General features: G+C 36.3%; 1 protein-coding gene across 2 annotated transcripts in view; it reads right to left on the bottom strand.

Annotated features, from left to right (window-relative positions):
- Positions 1 to 19,794, bottom strand: part of LOC131435789 (SEC14 domain and spectrin repeat-containing protein 1-B) — a 68,859-nt gene extending 49,065 nt beyond the window's left edge. For both annotated transcript variants that reach the window (XM_058603987.1, XM_058603986.1), the window contains exon 1: positions 19,359 to 19,794. The gene's annotated coding sequence lies outside the window, so the exon portion shown is untranslated. The remainder of the gene's footprint in view (positions 1 to 19,358) is intronic.
- Between the last annotated feature and the right edge of the window lie 5,340 nt (positions 19,795 to 25,134).

Consider the following 25,134-nt stretch of genomic DNA (forward strand, 5'->3'; position numbering starts at 1 on the left):
TTTGATTATTTTCGCAAATCAATAACATTGTTCGAGTTGATTCAACTATTTGCAATGTCTAAAATAAATAAAACCGATTTATTTTTCAACCAACAGAATTTTGTTTCAATAACAACACCAGTTTTGTCAACTAAAATATTTGTTGAAATTGAAAGGTATGTGTCCTCACTAATTGACAGCATTTTTTTTAAACAGTTAAATTAGTTGTTTCAACCATCGTTTCTGCTAATCGAAAAACAAAAATGACAGTTTAGTTAAAACAACAATCGATTAGTTGTACCAAATTTTAACCAATCGAATTCAGAAAACCAACTAATATTCTGGTTGAAATGGGATCGCGGGTGGTTCCGTGTGGAGCTTGTATCTACTGTCGTGAAATTAGCCTAGAGTAATCTCATTCATAAGGTAGATATTGTGCTGTGTTTTAAGTTGAAATCTACACGATTTTGTGTAGTGTACAATCTCGTCCTGGACATTTCAAATGCTCTATACTTCCTATGGGTACTCGGCTATTTAGGTGTTACTGGAAGTTAATGGTCTGATATGTCTGCTATGGATTTCATAGCTGGATTGCGAGAACTTTGATATTGTCTTCGACGAACATTCTTCAAACGAATGGTTGTTATCGATGATAGGAGAATTCATTTTAGTTTAAGCTACGGAAACTGATAGATTAAATTATGTCAAGATTCAAATGATCTTTCGCGGTATCGATGTAAGCAGAAGATAATCTGTATTCAAACTCTTGCTCTATGATAGTTGAATATAGAACTAATTGGATTAATTATTGCTTCATTGGAAATTCTGAATGTTACTGGGAGATGAACAGAGTCAAAGTCTGCAAGAGTAGTCAGTTCACTACAAATGTTATTTTGATCTGTTAGAACCAGATCAATTGCAGGATCTCAGGAACCATATTGATTCTCATGGAAGAGAAACAAGTCGGACTACTGGGAGATAGAGCTGAAAAATAATTAGCAGGAAATTGGTTATGAAGTATTTTCCCATTCTGATCATTTTGCTCGCAATTCCACTGAACCTGCTTTGTGTTGGGAGTAATGAAAATTGCTAGAAAACAAAAATCATTGTGTGAAAACACTGGTTATGATGCATTTTTTCTCATCTTCTTTCGCATCCGTTTCGTATGTTCTGTTCACATTCATTCAAGCTGCATCTCTCTAGATCGCTCAAATACTGAAAGGCTATAAACGAATTGCATTAATGGCGTTCTACTCATAAATCGGCACCCAGTCAACTGACGGTAAGTGGGCTTACCTTGTCGCAGTAAATTAACGATTCAAGTCATATTGGTTAATGAATCATTTGTTTCACGAATCGTGTGCCAAATTACAGCCACTCAGCTCGATCCAAAATTGCGGTATTTCACCTTGTCATTATGGTTGAAAGAAATACGACACACATTTTTTCCCTTGCAACCCCTATTTATGGATTTATGCTGATTGTGAAGCTTCTTCTTCTTCTTGTGTCGCCGTTCAGATCTGACATTTTGATCCGGTACCGACGGTGAAGGGAAGCGAGTATGTTAAAATTGAGGTTAGCCAAGGGAGTCTCGAAAGTTCATCTCTGCTCAATGCTTCTTCGGTTGCTGATCAGCTGCGGATCCCCGAACTGATGCAACATCTTTGATAAACTTTTATAGAAATTCCTGCGCGCTGCACCTCGTGGCATTGAGTAACAATGAGCAAAATATTATTGTTGCAAAATTCCTTCTCCAATTATGTGATTTCTTTTTATTTTTATTTACGATGAAGCTTTTTCCTTTCAATCACTTGAATAATTGACACGTTTGTTGGTTGGCTCTTTGTGCGCTCGCTTTCAGTCACTACTACAAAGGCAGGCTCTCTGTGGCGAAGGAACTTCAATTGTCTTCACTTGAAGTGACCCTTAAAATTTGTCGATAGCAATCTCGGAATTAACAGCCAATTTCGACATGACCTCGAGGCAGATGTCACATTTCGTTTTGAATTAGGCTTTTTCACGCACGTGAAACATAAACCCTTTACCAGTGAAGATTTTGGATAAATAGTGTTTTTGTGTTCCGCACCCAGATCTCAGATCGAAACTTTCTCGACGCGGCCGTTGTCCTCCCGTGAACCGTCTTCGACCCAACTCAGCCACAATGGATCGATTGTTTATCTCCTTAGCAGACTATAGACTATAGACTTAGATAGGTGATACCCTCCGGACGATTGTTGCAAATTAAATATGCAAATCAACGCAGAAGCTGCACTCGAGATGAAAAGCCGACGACTATCACACGCTGTCTGGCTATGGGACGGGCCACTTCACAGGCGAGGCAATCGAGGTTCGTAGCCCGGCAAAACGTCGCACATCACGCACGCGCGAGATACTTTCTTCCAGTTTCAGGTTTCAATCATCAAACAGGTCTTTTTTCTGTTTCTTTCCCATTTCTACTCCACTCTTCCTACACCACTTTCATGGAAGTTTATTTTTCAACATTGAACGATATTTGCTATCCCGTTGGATTGAAATCAGCGCGGATGAACCTGACAAGCGCGAAAAGCGGGTTGCTGTGATTGTTTAATGATTGGTTTGGGTTGTCATTTTTGTAACAGAATTCAACTGAAATTTTACACAAGTTTGAGAGCATGATTACTACGATTGGATACTCATAGAAACGAAAATGCCTCTATTTGCCACGACAGGCTGGTCTCGATGGATGAGTTATTTCATATTCTAATTCAAGAAGGTACTTCACTGTCCTGCATAGAAGTTAATGGAAGGGACCTTTGTTTCTCAACTTCTGCTCGTGAGAATCCACAGCACGGGGGCAACCGTTTTCCATTGCACTGCTCGCAATATTGTGCACCTATCGAGATAGGATTTGAACCGGTAGAAATCCTTGAAATATTTAATTGTGTTCTTTTCGTTGAGCTACCATGGGAACATGGTCTGCTGAAACGAAAATTTACATAATAATTGTCTGCTACTTATGAACTGAAACAGTCTGAGGCGGAGTTCGGTTTTGCACGGTTCGGAAAACATGATAATAACAGGAACACTCGGAGGAACATATGTCGAAAGCTTAACTATCAGAGGTTTGTATGCCGCCCAGAACGGTGTAAAGTCGTTTGAAGTACGATAATTTGAATGTCCTAATGATGCTTCAAATATTCACATTTATCAAGTTCTAGAACAGTCGAATTTTAGCTGGTACTGATACTTTATGGTTTCTTGGACGATCTCTTTCTAGCTTTAATTAGATATAGAAAATATGGTAAACAACTACCCCGAAGGAATAAGGAATCATTTCAAATGCTGAAAATTAGATTTAAAATAAACTTGGTAAAGAAACGAATGTACCTCAACGTAATGAATGTGTTAGAGATACAATTTAACCAAACCTGTTGCTCAGTGCGAATTCAATTTAATCATGAAAAAGATACAATAACATTCGCTTCGGATATCATTGGCGTTCACAATGTTGGAATTGAAAACGTTAAATACAAAATGCTTGTTTGCAATGGAAGACTGTACCGTCGAAGCGCATGTACATGATCGATCATCGAGATTGAAAAAAATACAAAAAGTACGGGTGTGTAATGTCAGAGACATAACTGGATGTCGTGAATACGAATGACACGCTTTATTTATGCTTCCGAATTCGAATTGGTAATTGATCGATTGTTTGAATTGTGCAACTTTCCCCTCTTTCATTACTAGAAATTTAAACGATGCGCCTAGACTAAATTACATATTAGTTACATTAAACATTCTGAAACGCAATTAAATATTATGAAATAAGCAGTATAGTTCATTATAATAAAAATGGTGGCTCTGAATAGAACTTTTTATGAAAGCGTTCGTGATGAAGAGTAACGAGTTGAGTTAGTTCAGCACGCAGACTCTGAATTCTAAACCCATATTCCGGAACTAAGCTCTGAAACTTGAAGACCGCCATGACTGTATAGAGTACAGTAAAGTAAATTTCCGCATAATTCTTTAGGAGTATTATTATGGTTCTAAAAAGAACCGAATAGAAGAAGTCTGGAATAAAGAACTGGACCCTGAGTTCAAGAACTAAATTTAGAACCAATAACAGACTCAGAATCCAGTTTGAATTCTAGAACTGCAATTTCGAAACTGAAATTAGTTCCGGAATACAGTTTCAGCACGCAGGCTATGAATACTAAACCTATATTGCGGAACTAATATCTGAAATTTGAACTTCTCGTTACGACTACCGAAAAGCAAATGAGAGTTGCTACCTGAGCGTTTGAGGTTTTAACCACGCAAAAGGTGCACTCTCCGTCGCTGCTGGTTGATGGTTTAACTCTCGCGATGGCAGTCTTCTCGCCTTGATGGCCAGCAAGCGAATGATAGTTGCTACCTGAGCGTTTGAGGTTTTAACCACGCCAAAGGTGCACTCTCCGTCGCTGCTGGTTGATGGTTTAACTCTCGCGATGGCAGTCTTCTCGCCTTGAAGGCCAGCAAGCGAATGAGAATTGCGACCTGAGCGTTTGAGGTTTTAACCACGCAAAAGGTGCACTCTCCGTCGCTGCTGGTTGATGGTTCAACTCACACGACGTCTGCTTCCACCGAACGCACGAAAAGAAATGATCGATTTTCGACCACGGTTTCCCTTTTATACGCATTCAGTTGAAGATATGTGCCTGACTGCCTCAAAATCGTCGTCCTTGCGCGAAAAATTCAAGCGAAAGTAAAGAGTTTTCCGCATTATTTTCAAATTTTGAGAAAACTTAATTTTTGAGTTGTTTGTAGTTATCTCACATTGTTCAAAATATTATCCTAAATTCCTGATCATATTTTTGATGAAATGGTGAAAGAATTATGTTGCCATTAATACAAGTCGAGATATTCACGATTAAGTTCTGCCCATTCTTCCATATGGCTAATTTTGAAAAGGCACCCCATAGTAAAGTAAGTCGTATTCACGACAAAAAGTCGAAAAAGATTCATAATAATCATCTGACGAATTTCAACCTAAATCGTATTCAGAATTGGTAGCACTTTCTAAGCTTTTCATAAACCTTGCTGTACATGAAGACTTTGTCACAAGAAAACACTTTGCATACTTTGTTTTTCCATAAATGATCTGGACTCTCTTTTGAAAAGGGTCAAACATTTTTTACTATTTTTTTTTTCAAATGGCTGTAGATGAAAAGTGTTGTATGAGTTTTGACAAAATTAGTCAACTTTTTTAATAAAAACATTTCTAATTCTAATCGACTCCTACACTGAAATTTAAAGTCGATTTGCAAAACAAAACATTTTTGATTTAGATGAAATTTTGTGATTATGTTCCCCATCTACAGTCAAAAATTTATGTTGGTCACATTTAAGGGAAAAAAGTTATTTGAAAAAATATTCCCTTGTCCAAACTGATTTTTTTTCCAGTGTAGTTTTATCGAAAACTAAACAATTCCATACCATTGAAAAGTATTTTTGTCCGACGCGTTCCCAGAAAAAAAATTGGGATGGGGAAGGGGTTTTCATAATATAGGGGAGACCGGAGCTAAATCTGACACTAGCTTTTTTTACGAGTCGTTTGAGAGTGCTACCAATTCATACTTTGACTGGAGTCTACAGAGCCTTGCAATTTTTTTTTGGTTTTTTTGTAGAATATAGAAAGGTTATACATTCACTGTGAAAACCGGCTTTTTAACGTCATATACCATTCGACTCAGATCGGTAAACTGAGCAAATGTCTGTGTGTATGGTAGTATGTGACAAATAATGTCACTCGATTTTCTCAGAGATTGCTGAACCGATATTCTCAAACTCAAATTCAAATAATAGGAGTTATGGTCCCATAGATTGCTATTGAATTTTATCCCGATCCGACTTCCGGTTCCGGAGTTACAAGGCAATATGTGCAAATCTAGGAGAAAATGCGCACTTAATTTCCTCGAAAATTTCTCAACCAATTTTTCCAAACTAACCTACAAATTAAAGGTCTTGAAATTCTTTAAAAAGTTCTTGAAAAATTGATCCAGTTTAGTTTCGGTATTATAGCGAATAAGTGAAATAATTTCAATTTCATGAAAAAATTTTCAAAAATGATGACGAAACAAGGTGCAAATTTGTATAAAATTTACTGATAAATTAATCTACTTGGTAGACCTTATTAGTTAGTGGATATATAAATCTACTTTGGAACTACTAGTTTTCACAAATCATGATTCAAATCAAAGCTCTCAGTGTTTGAAAAAATACTGTGCAATTTCATCAAAATCTGACTTCCGGTTCCGAAATTATAGAGCAACAATGTCATACAAAATGATGCAAAATCGGTACGTGCTGGTACGGAAGAAGAAGAAAACGCCACCGCCTGGCACACAGCGTACTGTGTTCAATTTTGTATAGCGTGCAGGGTTGCCACATTTAAGTCTATATTAACTTGACAAAACTTTTTACAAATGGAAGATGATGGTAGTCTATACCAAAGCAAGTATTTGATTTTATTCAAGTTTGAAAAAAAAATCTTGACAGAATGTTCCAGTGATGTTTTTGACAATATAAGTAAAATGAGAAAGCCCCCATTACACCACTAGGTGGATTAAAAAAGATTTTCAATTTGTGTATTGTGCTGCTATTCCATCAAATATAGAATAAATATTAGAAGTTTTTCAATTGTTTCATAAAATCTATTATTTTTTAGAAGAATAACTTAACTGCAATTGTATCGTGACTCATTGCTTTCGATATGATAATAAAGCTAACATTTGCAAGTTCATTGTCTATCTTATAGTAAACTCCAAATGGATGTATTGTTGCTTGAGAATTATTCCAATGATATCATAGAACAGCGTTTTAAATAATAAATAAACAATTTTCAGAAAAATCACAAGTTGCAAGAATTTTGTCTTCTTTTCATGAATCTCTTTTATTCCTTAGAAACAATGATTGTTCGCTGCATATGAAGTCATGAGTTAAAAGTTTTGTTTTATCGTTTATTTATAACAGGCTTCAACCTAGTTGCTGTCGTTCGCCGAGTTAGTTATAAGTTTGTCAATTTTATCAACAAGGTACGTAATAAATTCATCAACAGGTTCAATAATGGTTTCCAAATAACAGCGATCAGTATATAGCCATTGTGAAAAGACAATATCTTCTTTAACGTTTGATTTTATTTACCTTGTAAGTTCCTTTTCAATGTATTCTTTGGAAGCACAATTTTTACACGCACGGAAAAATCAATCACTTGTTCTAGTACTTTCATCACGAAGCATTTTTTTTTCTGTTATTCTTCAATTCTTAATCATTAGATTCACATTTTCATGAATTGTACGTATACAGACATTGTGTCCACCAGTACCGACCACTCGCTCATTTTAAATTTTAAAATCAAGTTGGTTATGAATATATAGCAAATGCGTTATTGATACTTTTTGCATGTATCAGGCAACTAGCAGTTGGGAAATTGGATTCTGAGATTATTATGACTTTAATTGGTTTAGTTTTCAACTATTTGAAAAATGAATGATAAAAATAAGTTTAGCTCTTTTCAAAAGACTATCAATTTAGGAAAAACAAAATATGGAAAGTGTTTTTTTTTAGATAAAGTCTTCATATACAGAAATTTCCATTAAAATCTGAACTCGTCATCTACGAAATGATATTTTATACGAACTCAAAAGTGATATTTAAGTACTAGTAAACACTTTCAGCGGCACTGTAATTCTATATCTAGCATAACTCGTTGATCGACTATAAAATTAAACTGTCCAGTTTGAACTGATTTTCCCAGAGTGGAATGCAAACGTTCGAATGCAGTACGTCGCCCCCCTTGCCGGACAGGTACAGTCCGACAACTGCAATGTATTTTTATCATCTCAACTGGTCATACGCTCCGACAGGAAACCGCAGCAACCAGAACTGGCAGAACGGGTCCTAAAGGAAATGAGAACATGGCCGAGCACAGGCTGAGCCTGAGTCGATCAGTAGCTCCGATCGGCAAAGACCAACTCTTAGTGACCAGCGTGTTGCTTCTTATTGGTGCACAAGTGAAACATATTAATTACCCACAGACTGCTGTCTCCGGTTTCGGATCAGTTCCAGATGAATGGGAGGATGTCGGTGACAATAAATATCTTAGTTTTTTATCATAGCTCTCATCGCCATAAATGGGTACACATTCTGACAACCGTCAGTTCTCGGTAGAGCACAGCTTGATCCGGAGACCGTTCAATAATTACGTAAACATTTTTTTTCATTTATCTTTCTCTCACGCCATGAAGAAACTTCATATAAAGAAGAACCCAAACCAGGTTTTTGAACTCAACCCATTATCAGACGCGTAGAAATGATAGGAAGAAATAAGGGTCGGTAACTCACGTGTATTCTTGCCTCGATCTAACAGGATTCGCGACTACGAAGTTAAGTTTGACAGCTTATGTGTGTAAAGTGTAAGTAAACAAGCAAAAGCCAAAAATAATACCTGAGAACAGAATATGAATAATAAACGAAAATACAGTTGTCTGAGTTGGGGAACGAAATTTATTGCCAGAGAAATGTAAATTGTACCCGAGCAGTTTTCGTTGACTCGTTCATTTTACTTGTTTGGGAAGGAATGAATCGATATATCCAACCTATAACATAACACACAATTTGAATCAACAATTTGCATTTGTTGTTGTTCTCATCAGCATAACAAACACTGTCATGAAATGTTCAGAAAAAATTTCCCTCAATAAATCTCAATTGTTTTTTTCTGTATTGTAATGCACTGGTTCGCCGCATTAGAATAACTAAGAATAGTTGTTTGATCACAAAATTTAAAATATTGTCTTACCTATGCGGATCACTAGTGCCGGAAGAGGAGTTTTTCCCGCTTTTTACTAACGAAATACCAGCAACGATGTTCCTCAAAATATGTTTAAATGACTAAAAAGGAGTCGTTTAAACTTTTTAGAACTTCATCGCACAAAAAATCAAATGAGAAAACAGAGAATTAACAAATTTTACTTGCTTTGTTTACATTCACTTCACACACAAAAATAAACTTTCATAGATAGCAGCACTGTTCCTTCTAGCTCACGAATTCCTTCTATAATTTCATGGCATGCTTTAACTAACTCTAAAAAATCTCAGGCCACAGCTCAAATGTTCGATTGCTTGCTGATGAGACCATCTCCAGTCGACTGCATATCTTTACTGAGTTGTTTAAACGAGAGAGCAATTCATTTATACAATTAAAATCAAAATGCTTTCATCCGACGGAAACCACAAAAAATCGCGTTCCCAACTAAACCAGATAATAATTACCTCAATCGAACCAAGGACAATGAACAACAAGCGGAAAACAATAAATTTGCTCTCAATTTTCGGCTAGTCTTGAACACCTCCTCCCGGCCATTATGTTTGAATATCTGCCAACAGAAAACATAAAAACCCTTCCGAAAGGGCGGATGTAAACGATCACCGAAACAAACAGAGACACATTTATCCGGCAATTGGCTTCCAATCTCAGAGTACAAACAGATGGGAATCTTAACGGATCCAGAAAACAATTCAACGGGTCTAAGGAAAGAGGAAAACAAGTGACTCCGTTCTTGGCCTTTTTTGTTTTGATTTTATCCATTCAAGGTGAATTCACCGTGCGATTCCTGCGTCTTTCTTCCGTCTTTCGGTGATTGTCCAATTCACGATCAGTCGGCCTCATACGGTCTGTCCGCCGATGAACAGATGTGTTTTTACAGTTACCTACTGTCCGGGGAACTAAACGCGCTTCATTAAGGTAGGACAGGTTCACTTCGATCCTCGCCAGGTTCAGGTTCGAGATGATCACCCGCAAGCGCAACGATCGCAAACTGATTCTGGTATCGGTGAGCAGGTTTCGTGTAACGGAAGTCCCCGATGTGAAAAGTGTGCGCATGATAACTGTTTGGACCACTTAACACCCCTTGGAGGATAGCTCCCGAACCGGAGCCAACCGATGTCCGATAGGACAAATTAGCATTTTTAGTATCACCTTTTTTTGTTTGTTCGTTTCGAAATATGATCGTCTCGAAAATCAAACCAATTTAGCTAACGGTTTCGATGAAAGTTTATCTTTATACTGGAAGCTAATGTTTGTCATTTCTGGGCTCGTTGAATTGTCTCAATCTTAATATGTTTATATTTATTCCGATGGAAGAATGTTGTAAAATGGCGAATAAATTAACACCCTGTGTCAGATCTGTGTAAAAAGAGCTACCAAACCACAAACTCTTCACGAATGAGTATTAGAAATAAATTGTTAATAAATAAATGATATTCTTTCTTTGATATTTATTAATAAATAAATGATACTCTTTCAGTTATTTTGAATGTTCATGCGATCGAAAATAATTTCAAAAAACAGCAACATGAAAAACCAAGAGTGATAATGTGTCTGCGCGTATGTTTTGGAATAACACTACTCCTTGCAGGTGTGAAAATAAAGCTAAACATGCCAGAAGGGGAATTCATGTCAGCCTCAATATGATTATTTGTTTACTATGGGTAAACATAAGTCGATTTTTAGGTCCGGGTTCAAGTGAGCGTGTCTGGTTGAGACACAGTACCTATTTCGTTCAGCGCATTGTCAAACATGGTTCTCAGGCAGATAATTTCGTGTGTAATTTTCTTCATTCGAAATTATTAATTTATTACGAAGACATGTTTTTAAATAGTGAAAAAATTTGTTAAATACGGAACACCAGAATCAACCGATTCTATAAATAAACTATGTTGCACGTTTGTTAGCTCCTGTCTATGATAATCTATGAACGGAGACACTTCGAGTACACAGGCCGCAATCTACGTCAAGACAGTGGAACCAAATACAAATAATAATACCCCTAAGTCCCATACAAACGAATAGCCAATGTTTGGTTAACAGCCTGAACAAGTAAGCCTAGCAAATTACTCCCTTTCATTGCGATAGTTTGAAAATGTGGAAGGAGATCGTTTCTGGCAACGCTTTATGCTAGTTGCTATGGTGCAAAACAAACTTGTTTGTTTATGTTTATCGTTGCTGTATTAAACTGCAACAATCAGTCTAAATATCACTGGCACTAGCACAAAAGATGAAAAATGAACACAAACACCCACGAATCTACTAATATTAATACTGCTATTAGTATATTCATGGTGGCTTAACCATTCTAGATTATTGTTTAACTTACATTTCGCTTGTGATCTTGATTATCAAATAAAAACTGTTTGTTTATTTATTTTTCACTACAATAAACAGTAACTATGGTGAACTTGTTCTTACCCTTCAGTGTTGCTAGTTTTATAGAAAACTCGTTAAAGTACATTGTCACTCTGACAGTGTATCATGACAGTGTACCGCACGATGCAAAATGTGTCCTTGAAAATTTGTCGAAGTATTCCGTATTATAATTTGTATTTGGTGGAACCACACCCGGTATTATTCAACTGGTCCCTCAAGCTTAAACGCAGAAAGCAACATCTAGTTCTACTGTGAGCATATCTTCTGTTGGACGTTCGCAATGTGATTTCCGTTTCAAACAAGAGCGATTGTGTCATTCAGCTACTGGTCGTTTGCAATTGAGGAAAAGAAGATGTAAAGATGATCTAATTTTTCGAAAAAAGTACATTAATTCCTCTTTCTTTACATGTCTTGTAAGTTGAAGACCACATAAACTTACATCGGATATGTCGGAAATCTGGTTTCGGAAGTATTGGAAATAGTGGTCAAAAACTTCAAAATGGAACTAACTCACTTCTCTTTGCGACGGTTGAACCGATTTTTTTTTCAACATAAAATCAAATGAAAGGACTTACGGTCCTTTTCAAAACTACTAAATTTGATCTGGATCCGATTTCCAAATCCGGAAATCAAGTTTGATGTGTGAAAAATTCTTCGAAATACAACACAAAACTATCACAATTTGTAAGTCATGTAATTTACTGATCATACGAACCGGTCTCTGAAATCCGGTTCCGGAAGTATTGTGTTCAAAACTGCAAAGCAGAAATATCATCAACTTTTCTCCATGACAGCTCAACCGATTGTCACAAAAAAGAACCAAATTAAAGGTAATCTGGCACTACAGGGAGAAGTGTGTTTAAAATATCAAACCGTAATTTAGACAGATGCTGCAAAAAACTGAAAGAAAAAGCTTTTAATTTTGGCTCGAAACTATTTTGGTTTTATGCTATGCCTAAGACAAGACCTGACAACTGGCTTCTTATTCTTCCTTCTCTCGTCATTTTCGCCCTGTGGAATAAATACCAACGAATCGGCTACAGTGTATTTACAGATTTTTAATAATTTTATGCTAAGAAAAATACATTTATTTGATTTAAATTTTTGGACTCGGTTTTTGATTTGCAATAAACATGAAAAATGTTTTGGTGAATGCATTTTTTTATTATATATTAATGCTTAAAACAATTAATTGAGCTTTGATGACAAAACACGAAATATCTCATGTTGAACTCAAAATCGATCTTATTGTTGACGTATTACTGGATCGTTTGGAAACCGAAAAAATCAAGTTTGGATAGAAATGCTTAGTGCGACAACAGTGTGGAACACAACAGCTCATTCTTCTCGTAAAACTAAACACACTTTCGAGTTTACACTAATTTAACAAATCTTTTATGGTTACACTATAATTCACTAAAAAGACACTTTAATTCACTAAAAAGGCTCAATGCAGATTTTAATTACACAGTGCTGCAACTATAAACTATAAACAATTTTCATTTTTATTGGTGAGCTAAAATTATTCATTTTAATAAACTTGTTTTCTGATTTTCTTTATACTTGGCATCATTGCTCGCGTACCCTGCAAAAGTTTTTTCTTTTCACAATGTGCGGGTGGCAACATCAAAATCAGCCAATTAGAAACTGGTCCATTTTGGAACAAAAACAGCCCCCCCCCCCCCCCCCCAGTTGTCAGGTCTTGTCTTAGTGCTATGCTAGTTTACGCCCGAATAAACTTCCCTGTATCTATTCAGTGAGCAGTTTTTTCAATAATACCACAGTAATATTGCTGAGAATGCAAATCACACCATTACGTGGATTTATTCAGATTTTGTATGATCAAATCGATTGGCGTTTTGTGGTCATTCACCAAAGGATTTTATAAATGTGCAGATACACTTCACCACTGATTTCATATTTCCAAAACTATGCTATAAATCAGAATTCTACCTAAATTTTGTTTCTAGCTTTTCTGAAATCATTTATTATAACGTAAAAAGAATATCATAGCAGGCTCAAGGAATTGACATTTCATCAGGGCAAATTTATGTATTCCAAGACCGACGATTCTTCAGATTTGGAAGACCGAATCACCATAACTAAAAATTCGAAATTAAAGACAAAACAATCGAAACTGAGCATGAATAACAATTGGGAATCGGGAAGAACAAAGAAGCGTCAAAGAATTTTTCTAAACAGTTCTTTCCTTTTCTTCAAAATCATTTTGGCATTGAATCGTGATATTTTCAACGCCTACTATCCTAATAAACTGTCATTTCCAAATTCTATGGTATCGCTAGCTAGGTATCGTTTTCACTTGATGTCAAACCTAACCCAGTTTCCTGCTGTCAAACCTAATTAGAAAGTTGTTGAACTGAAAATCGAGTCAGTTTCGAGCCTGGTTTTTATATCAAGTTTGCTCAAACCCCCGTTGCTAAGTGCGAAACCAACACAATTTCGTGAAAATTGTTTGTTTGACGAAACGGCCCTGGGTCAGTTTCAGTTTTCTCAAGCGAAAACGACATTAGAGTGCTTCCTTGATATTAAAACGATCTACGGAAGGGTCGTCGTCGTCCTCCTATCATGTAGGTAAAACGGAAACATTTTATTTTGAATCTCTATTTAATGACCGTCGTTTTAAATAACAGTTTTTGATTTTAAGTACTCATTACCCTGTAACTTTGGAACAGCAAGTCAGATCGAAATGAGAAACTGTATAAAGCCATAAAATTATTCCTTCAAATCTAAACGTGTGAAAGTCAATAGTGAGATGTCGAAATGATTTCCACTTAAGAGTTTTTGGTCATTATTTACGGTACTTCCAGAACCGATATTCAGAGACCAGCATAATCCAAAACGGTCCATATGTCCATGAACAAGCACATCAAATAAACGGGAATAGTTTTGAGCCAAAAACTCATCACTCCGTAATTCCAGAAATCTTTTAATATGAATTTATGTTTAAGAAATTCGTTTTCGCCTTCTGTAATAAAACGCTTGAGCTCCTCTACACCCGATACTGTCGGAGCCAGAATTCGGAAATCGGTTTAGCCGAAGTCAGTTCAAATCACCCAAGAGATTGTAGACCATTTCGTTTGATTCGAAATTTTTGAAAATCAGTGTAACCATCTTTGAAAAAATTGAGTGAAAGTACTTGTAACTTGTGCCAAAATTCCAAACGAGGCTGTACTTTTACTGTTAGTATTTTAGTTACCTAGAAACAATTCGAAGACGCGCAAGATAGAATACACACACATAGCATACAAATGTCATATTTTGGACAAGATTCTGCAGATTAGCAATATCCTGTTGCTGGGTGTCAAAACATGCCTATTCAGGCGAACGCGAGCGCACTTCGGAAGGGTGTTGGACTATGCTGATGTCATGATAAAGTAACATGATTTTAAAATATATCGCATCATCACAAGCTTTATGAATCTACAAATATGCAATAGAAGGTCTTAGACATGTGTGACAGGAACGGTATGACAGTGAACGATAAGAAATATAATACAATAACCTCCTCTTGAGCACAGTCACCGATTTCATTAAAATGCTTCTGTTGAAAACGTCGGCATCATTCTCGATCACAAGCTCTGAATCATCGAACAGATTACTTTTGTTACTACGAAGACATTTGCATTTTTCGGACTCGTCAAAGGCAACCTCGGCTTTAACCTAGTTGCGGTCGTTCGCCGGTTAAACGCAATACTCAAGACTTTAACGATGTGTATTATATAAATATTTTGGAATACGAAGTTAGAACATTGTTGCCCCGTATCAAAATCTGATAGAAAGGGTCCAGAAGTGTTTCGTCCAATTTGCTCTTCAAATACTTCCTTGGTTGGATGGTCTTTAAATCCCTTTCATTGACTGATAGCAATGATTGCCTCATGCTATTGGAAAGAATGAATTTTAATTCTAGCTAAAGATCATTTTAGACTTTCTTAGACGCTCAATTTATCGCATAGACTACGGCCGTAATAATTCATATGGATGTTAATAATAATTGGAGACAATTAGGAAAACAGAATAGAAATCTGCGAAACCATTCATTGGAATCTAATGAGTCGTTTGTGAAAATCATCTTCGAGCAATCAATGTTTGTTCATTGCTTCATTCCAGGCAATAAAAGAGCCGATATTTTAGCCAAACGTGGTGCTGTTGAGGGTGAAATTTATTAGAGACCGATTGGTTTCAACGAATTCTATAGCGCATCTCGCCAAAGAACACTTGCCAGCTGGCAATCTTCTTGGGATAAAAATGATATGGGACGGTGGATGCACTCAATTATTCCTAAAATATCGACAAAGGCATGGTTCAGGGGACTGGATGTGAGTAGGGACTTCATTCGTATGATGTCCAGACTCAAGTCCAATCACTACACGTTAGACGCACATCTCCTTCGAATTGGACTCTCCGAGACTAATCATTGTGCTTGTGGTGAAGGTTATCGGGATATTGACCATGTCGTTTGGACATGCGTGGGGTAACGTGATGTCAGATCTCAACTAACAAATTCTTTTCGTACCCAAGGTAGACTATCCAATGTCCCAGTTCGAGACATTATTGCTAGTTGAAACTTATTTATCATTTCATAAAGAAAATTGGAGTTTCAATTTAATAAAAGCCTCTTTTAAGATTTAGTTCTGATTCCAGCTGCATCCATGAGTTCAACCAATAGCTAAATTAGAATAGAAATTATGTAATGATACAAACAAACTCGAAATAGTTTATGAAATTATCAACAAAATGTCTGAAAATAACAGCTTATTTTATAATTTTTAGAAGTTAATCGTTTGGTTCAAATAATATTTCCGAGTAGATTTCGAAATTAGTGACGAATTACCTAAGATGATATTTAAGTAATAAGTGTTTTAATAAATTCAAATCGTTGTGACTATTTTAGAATTGAATTACGATAAAAATTTTATGTAAAAGTGATGCTACGGCGAAGAAAAACTTATGTAAACTGCCTTAAGAAATAAACGTATTTATGGGAAAAAATCAACGTTTGTTCTGTTAAATAGTTTTTGACTGCTACTTCCGGAAAACCGATGAAGCCGAAATGAATTTGTATGGCAGCCCACTAACAAGATCATGAAATTGAAACAGATTTGAGACGAATTGAGAAGATTTTCGATCGCTCGCATCGTCACTTCTAATGAAATTCTAATGAATTCTAATTTGCTCATCATGGAATTATTACAGACCTCTTCAAAAAACAATCTATATAAATTTTGAAAAACTTTATTATTACCACTCTGTTATTCCGGAACGGGAAGTCGACTTAGGACAAAATTACGATCTATGGATCTAAATGATATGAAAAAGTACCAGTCCCATCCAAAATATATTACTATTTAATTGAACTACTGATTATTTGCTACGAAGGCTCGGAAATTGCTACTAATTGCAATGTACTATCAATCTTAGAATCGTCACTCTTGCTTGCAAAGTTTTAAAAAGCGCACCGAGAATGTGATACATAAGTAAGTAAGATTGTTTAATTTATCTGACGGCCCCTCCCGAAACCAAATCATGTGTACGGACCTGTGTAGGCCGAGTAATCAGAAAATTGATAAGGTTGCTTAACTAATAACTAACGCTCGTATGCGTACTGCATTTTAGACCCATATACTGCGTACTATTTTTTACTCTCAAACGTATTTTGACTACATTGAAATGTACTGTATTTTTCACACTAAAAATTAATACAGAATTTTAGGTCTTTAGTCCATCAAATTTCGATTTGTGGTAGTACAAGACGTCAGAAAGGACAGTGACTACACGTAGCGAATGTGAATGTGAATGAAAGTCCATGTAAATAATTTTTTTTTTCATTAATCATTCTTGTACAGAGCGCTTCACAACAATTTAGCGAAATTTTGATGATTAAAAAATAAGAAAAATGTCTCAACCAAGAAGAATCCTACGCTTTTCAAAAAATGTTTCATGAATATTTTTTTAGTTTTTGTCGAAATTAAAAATACCCTAAAAAGGAAATAAAAAAAAAAATTGAGAATATGATTCTTGTTAAGGCGTAGAGTCGTATTGAACTAGTTTTACATTTGATCAATATCGAGCGAGGAAAAATAGATTTAAAAAATGATATGCGAATACAACTGTGTGATGAAAACCGCAAAAAAGGTACCGCAGAGACGGGACTCGAACCCTAGCTAGCTCCTATCCGGGGGAATCGTTTTGCCAGTTAAGATACCCTGCATGCAAAACACACGAAAAACAGACTAATTAAGGGCTGAAACAACTGGCGGAGAGGTTGCTATAGAGAAATGACTACAAATAAACGTCGAGGCGTCCGAGCACAGCTGAACATGATCGGTTCTTTTGTTCAATTAGACTGTTTCTTTGTGTGTTTCACATGCAGGATAGTTTAATTGGCAAAACGATTTACCCGGATAGGAGCTAGCGACGTGTTCGAGTCCCATCTCTACGGAGGCTTTTCGTGATTTGCATTACATAGTTGTATTCGCATGTCATTTTTTCAATCTGTTTCCCTCGTAAGATGCTGATCGAATTTTTTTACTTTTGTTTTTTATTAACTATTTTTAGAAAAATACGTACTGTAAAATGTACTGCTTTTTTAAAGCTATGTACTGTATTTTGTTGATTTTTACAGCAAATGTACTGTTTTTCGTAGAAAAAGATATACGAGCGTTACTAATAACGAATGACTTCTATTTATATTCATTGTTAAAGTACAGTGTGTATGCAACTTATGTAAGAATGCAACGATCGTTTGGATTTTAAAATGTTCCGTAATTTCACGTTTTATTACTAAATTTCTAATTGAAAATTGATCCAGTGGTTATCATGCTGCGTAACATCGATTAGCACCAGACTAGCGGTGAAGGACTCTCGAAAGGAAATTAAAACAAGGACTTTTCTTTTGATTATTTTCAACGATTTGATTATTGGTTTCAAACTTCAAGACCAAATCACAAGAGCATACATTGAAAATCATTTCACCGATTTTATTCAATTTAGGAAAAGAAAGACATACGCCCATTTGAAAAATTTACACATAGGTCAAAAAACTATTTTGGGTGAGACGATGGGTTCGATGGGACAGATAGTTTTCTATAAATTTTACAATCTGTGAGAAAACCTTTTGATGAGTGTTTGCTAGAGCAACATATAAGTCCAGCTGTCCTACCAAACAAGTATAAAAACTGATGTTTGCTTCTCAGTTCAAATATAATTGCTTACGTTCTACTGTGAAGGGCTTCAAAATAATTTGTGTAATGAAGGAAGCGTGTCCGTGTGTTCTTGATTCAACTGCAAAGTTATCGTGATTTCCTAAATTTTTTTCTCGATACAGTATAAACATCTACAAGACGCAGCAGAGCATGGTATAGTAACTACGCGAAGTGCACATCGGAATCAGGAATCAGAACAAATTGGCTCAAATATCACGTTCCCCTTGATATTTGGAGATTTGTGCCTATTTCGAATCGGAAAGTCCGCATACTGAGCAGTTGTTGACAGTAGAACCGAACTGGAATTTGACATTAGCATACAAAAGCGAGCAATATACTTAGAGCAATTTAAGAGGCGTCATGTTAGAGTAGTAGCGGAACATCTACTCGACACGGCTTAGTTTCTAGTTTGACAGGATCCGTTTGATCAGCAACAAGAAATGCAAAAAAACGAATCTTCACTCATTAGTACATCCATTAAATCTCCTCAATGCGTCATTCATCTTCATTGTCACTCATTTGGCAGTGCAGTTCTACGTTTCGTAGAAAGAATCAAGTAATGCATATTTTTCAATTTGTTTCTCGTTCAGTATAAGTAAAAGAAATATTATGGTAATCATGCACCCATTTTTTTATTTCTTCAAAAGGAATCTCGGATGATTCAGGGCTAGTCAAGAACTAATCATGACAGTAAACAAAATTGAAAAGTCGGTTTATACGGTTTGTTCGTTAGCCGATCGTTGAGAACTCAAATTTTTTAGCGATATAGTCAAATTTAACTGAATACATTGTACTGAAGATTGTTTTCAAGTGCTACAAATGTATGTCGTGTTTATAACTTGAGCTAGGATTCTTAATACAATTGAAAGAAAAATAATTTTGGGAAACAAGATCTAGTACTTTATCGCATTTCCATTAGAACCAAAACTTACCGTTTATCAGTTAATCCAAACAATCTCGGTATTACCAATCACTTGTCTAACTACTGCCACAGGACGGCCGTTCAAAGCAACTCACACTTTGAAGTATTTCAACGTCAGACTTCAACTTTTCGACATACGTCAACAGAACTTTCCAGCATCACAAACCTTTCCATTTTTTGACCTACAAACGAAGGAATTCCATTTACTAAACCGTGATCGATCTGATCCGCAATTTAATCGCAGAACGGGTGCACTTGATTCATATCGCCCTTAGAAGCTGACGTTCCACCACCGAAATGGAAAGAGGAAAAAAAACACACACACAATTCAGCACCTCCTCCGCAGGTCTGAGGCGCACACACTTTCCGCACCAAAAACTGATCACGACAACTTCTTGAACGCGAGCGCCACCAAATAGAACAATGTGCTCCCGCGAACAACCGAGGTCGCGGCACGTCTGAACCGAGGCACACCATTCGGAGCCCAACCAAGCCTTAAAAAAATATCGCACAAACAGAAATGGGCTCGTGAGAGAAGGTGACAGCTTAGAGAAGAAGCAGAAAAAAAAGAGTGAGCGAGAGAGAGAGAGAGAGAGAGAGAGAGAGAGAGAGAGAGAGAGAGAGAGAGAGAGAGAGAGAGAGAGAGAGGTGCGCGATGCAGTCAAACCACTTACAACAGACATGAGCCAGCTCCGGCATCGGTTCGGCTAGGCTTCAGCAGATTTCTCCGACCAGTCGGACCAGTTCTCTGTCCATCGATCAGCGGATCTTTTCCAGCCCCATGTCTTGATGGAATTTTGCAAATGTTTGGAAACCGTTGCTGGTCCGTACGAACCGTTGACATGCTGAGTACTATGCTTTCTTATTGTTGTTGATATTCTTCCAGCAATTTGCTCGGGACACGTGTCAAATTATTGATCGTTGGGTGACACGATCGCGTTGGCATCCAGGGGGAAAGCACCGAGCGCAGTTTGTTTCTACGGAGCCTATCAGAAGCTGATTGTGTACTGTCGAGTCATTGCAGAACAACAGATGTAGGCACGTAAAAGCGAACATAAAAGCATATGCCCTACCGCAAGCTGCATAGAATATGTATGTACCTTTATTAAATTGAATTACGGCCATGCGAACAAAAAATGCATGCAATTATGTTGGACTTATGTTGAAGGGACCTAAATCTGAACCGTCTCGTGGAAAGTAAACGCCCATCGGTGATCGTGGCGCTCTTAGCTAATGCATAGTAAAATGGATGGAGTAAAAGATACACTAGTTTTCATCCAGCTATCGGTGTGATGATACTTTTCTGATCAGGTTTCTGTATAAGACATATGCTTTTTGAAGTGTTTGCGATATTAAAAATATTTACTATTTTTTGCTAGCTATTAAAAGTTCAAAGGATACGGATGGAATATCAAATCCGTATGCGTCAAAGAGAGACAATTTAAATTCGAGTTTGATTAAATCACTTAAATTATTTTAAATAAATCTATACGAGTTCGATTATGAAGGTCACTAAATCGAGAATTTGTAAAACTATTTTGTAAAACTGTAAAACAGCAACAAATGATAGTGAACGATGTGATAATGAACGATGGAACTTATAAGCTGGAATACTTTAGGCAGCTTCCAAAATTGTCTTTTTATACTGCCATACAACGGAACGGCGTAGAGGAGCATTTCAGGACGAAAAACGGTCAAAATTTCTAAAAAATATTGGGTTTGACAGGCAATATGCAGCTGTGGTTGAGCAAGCCAAAGCTTCATCACTATCAGAACGGTAAACAATGAAAGGTATATCGTAAAGAATGCCTAAGGAAGCTATTGTTACCATTCCTACCCAGCCATGACGCTCCTTCGCTATTCTAGCCCTATTTGACATCTTGTCACTACGCCAAAGATGTTTTAGAATGGTAAAAAGCTAATGGAATTCACGGTGTACCGAAGTAGGCAAATTCTCTTAACTGCTCGGAGTTGCGACCTACAGAGCAGTATTGCGCTCTCGTAAAGAGAGAACTCTCTCAACATAAACAACAAGCTACAACTATAGAAATATTTCGAAAATTTCAGACAAAAGCAGTCCTTCAAAACCTAAAGGCTGGAGTGAACTCAAAAGTTCATAGTTTCTTCATGCAACCTAATTAAGTAACTGTAATTAGTTTTAATATGACTAAAAATCAACAAGAAAATGAACAAAATGGCACTTTGGATTGAACTTATTGCAAATTTATTTCATTCCAAATTCAATCTGCCTAGATTTTATCGCGAGCAAGTCTTAACTAACAAAGAAAAGATTTATGTTCAAGATTTGATGAAAAGTTTTTATTTTTAATAATCACCCCGATTCTGCAATCCGACGGATTTGTGATACGAACGAATCTACACTTTCGTTCGAGTTCGAATTTTGCATTCTTTATTCCGTTCGACTTGTATGATTCGACCGACTCTCGTTCGGGAACACTTGAAATTTCGAACACTAACCATCAAAGCTGTCAACACTACTTACACGTTCTATATTTTTTATATTATTAATTTCTTAGTAAACGAAACCATCACACTTGTATAAACAAATTAGAACGATTCTAAACCGAACATAAGTAATACGCACCCAAGTCGATCGAGTAATGTTCGAAAATTGCAGAATGGAAATTGCACATTCGATTGGAATATTTCGAATCGATCGACGTACAGAATAGGGGTGAATAACTTTTAACCTTCAACTAGTTGACCCATCGAACTTCGTCTCGCCCAAATATATTTGTTCAAATTCATGTTTTCGGACGGTAGAATTATCAAACGAATATGTGGTTAACGTTTCTCTTCATTATTTTACTGATTACTTAACCTACTATCAAGGGAATGCGGCACACTTTCGCTTTTGCCTGCAAAAGAACTATCACCAAAAATTAGTTAATTTAAATGTGCAATATCACTGCTACATAAAATTGAACCGAATGCACAGATTATCATCTCATCCCTTACTTCAATGCACTGTATAGAAATCCCTCTCTAATAGTTTCAATATATGAGCCTCTAATGACTAAAAATTCTTTCCTAGAATTGCTCATTAGGAAGAGCATGTTATATTTACAATCTAGCCAAAAGCTCGTAAAAATAAAATAATTTGGCTTAAGCAGCTCACAAAGCTAATAAACAGCATTCTAAACAGCCCGTGTTTTAAAGAATTGTCCACACTTGAATGTTAACTCGACGCAACGGAACAAGCTTTGAAGCAGCTCGTTGTTCAGCAGTGAGCAAAGTTCGCTCAGAACTTGTTCTGTACGTTTAAGTTGCGAAAAAGTGACACGCGTACTTTAAAGCAATAAGAAAATGAATATTTCTTGGATACTGTGCCGCTTTAGTTGGTTGGAGAGACATCGCTTAAATTTTAATTTGATATTGATCTAACCAATTCCAACATCCTTCACAGAATATAAAACATATAATGTCATTCTCAATCCATTAAGGTAATCATCCTAAAAATTGGTATGAAATTGCCGCTTATTATATGCGCTTAGTATAATCTAAATCATTTGATAATAAAATACAAAAAAAATTCCTAGTTTAATTTTATCGCTTTTACAGCACAATCTTTTCATTGATTCATTCAATGATTTTCTATATTATTCATTTGACTCCATTGCACCTAACCCATCTACTGGTAGACGATATTAGAACTTATATAACTAAAACAGTCATATGCATTTCGCCATCGTCCAGCACGTGGCTCGAAATGAAGAATCACATGGATCAAGTATGCATGTGAAATCTCCACACAAAACAACTCATTGCGCGCCACACTTTTTTTTCAACGATCTAGTATGCCTTTCTTTTGAAGGTCAAATACTTATGCAACTCATTATCTAGCAACCATAGTAAACTTTTTCAACGATACAAAGCAACTTTATGGATTTTTTCGACTTTTCCGGAAAATTTTCCTAATTTTTGTCATGTACGAACCCAGCGGGGGTCAAAACTAATCAAACAAAGGATGAATCATGTAAATCCGTCCATCCGTTCTTAAGTGATGCAATTACAAAGAATGACCTCTGCATTTTTATATATGGGGTATTCCACGCATAATCAGCCACCCAAAATCTTTTTTTTTTAATTTAACTACTTTTTTTTCGGTAAAGAACTCGAAAATTTTCGAACCGTGTTTTTTTATTTCAATATGGTACGTGGAATTTTCGAGATATGATTTTTTGAAGTTTCGTGTTTACAAAAATGACCCCTTTTTTAGACAGCCTATGCAGTAAAATCTATTTTTTTTTTTACTTTTTTATTTATGACTTCTGGTCAGTCAGTAATTTTTACTTTTTTCGGTATTTTAACGATATCAAACTAACTAGAGATTATAAGAGGAGAAAGAATATGAAATCATAGAGCCATAGTACTCAAGGAAGAGCAAGGATGTGAAGAATAAAGTGCGGAAAAGTGAGACGTGACAAGGGTAATTTAAGTAAGCAGAAGGCTTCTCGTATCTAAAGTTTTACCTTCTACCAGAGGAGTCGAACTTAGGCATTTTAAAGATACGAGTCATCCGAGTCTCTGATATGTCAGAAAGTAAAGCCAAAGGTCGTTTGCCATTTACTGTCCGAGCCGGTAAAAGTAAAGTTACGAGAAGTTGTCACATTCTGCCCACGACGGTTTCTCACACAATGTGTTTCATTGTGTTGATATTTTCTCATCTCTATACAGTTAGTTATAACACCGGAATGGAAGATTTGTCCGAAACTATTGCTTGAGTGCCTGGAGTTGTAGCGTATGGCTATGCGTCCCAGGGTGCAAGCGGCGCACGGACAGCGCTCCATTCATCGCTGTGTGTGATGGAATCCCATCAATTTTTTTTTTACTTTTTTACTTTTTTATTTATGACTTTTGGTCAGTCAGTAATTTGATATCGTTAAAATACCGAAAAAAGTAAAATCTATCGAAGATACAAGAATTTGCCCGAGACCTGAAATGTCCTAAGCTTTCATACAAGCGATTCCATAAAACAACCTTTATAGTTTATTTTATGAAAAAGTTAAAAATTAATAAAAAAATACAAAAACTCAAACTTGGGCCTAATTTTTTTTCCTTTTTTAGTTGAAAAAGAAGCCTTAGGGACTTAATTCAATCTTGGCAATGTTTCAGAGTGAAAGGATCAATACTTTCGGAGCAGTGCATTTTTAAATCACGACCCGCACGCGCGGAGCGTACCGCAGCGCAACTCGCTCGGATACGGGCTTAACTTGTCGACACATGTCGTGCCACAGATCGAGTCCTAACTTTGTCAGTTTATTGTTAGCAACGTTTCAGGCAGAAAACGAAAAAACGAGAAAACGTGTCAGTTTTTTCGTGTTCACGACATCCAGTTATGTCTTTGACATTACCTATTCGCCTTTTTTTTCGTATTCACGACATCCAGTTATGTCTCTGATATTACCCACCCGCCTTTTTTGACAACGCGATTCTCACTCAAAAAACTTTATATTTCACTCTTCTAAAAAAATTTATGTGAAAAACCTGAATAAAATGTAAAAAACTTTCCCCGTTCCTATGCGAATTATCTAGGAAAAATTTGAAAAAAGAATTATCGGATTACTAATTTCTTTTATTAACAGGGGAATACAATTTGATCATTGTACCTACGACAGTTTCGTACTCCGGAATCAATTTCTGTAGCTCATTGTTGTATTTATCTTCTGGCGCGAAAAAGCCAAGCAAAAGTAAAGAGTTTTCCGCGTTGTTTTCAAAGTTTAGGAAAACTTAATTTTTGAGTTCTTTGTGGTTATCTAACACTG

The sequence above is a fragment of the Malaya genurostris genome, chromosome 3 (genome assembly GCF_030247185.1).
Source record: "Malaya genurostris strain Urasoe2022 chromosome 3, Malgen_1.1, whole genome shotgun sequence".
NCBI lineage: Eukaryota > Metazoa > Arthropoda > Insecta > Diptera > Culicidae > Malaya > Malaya genurostris.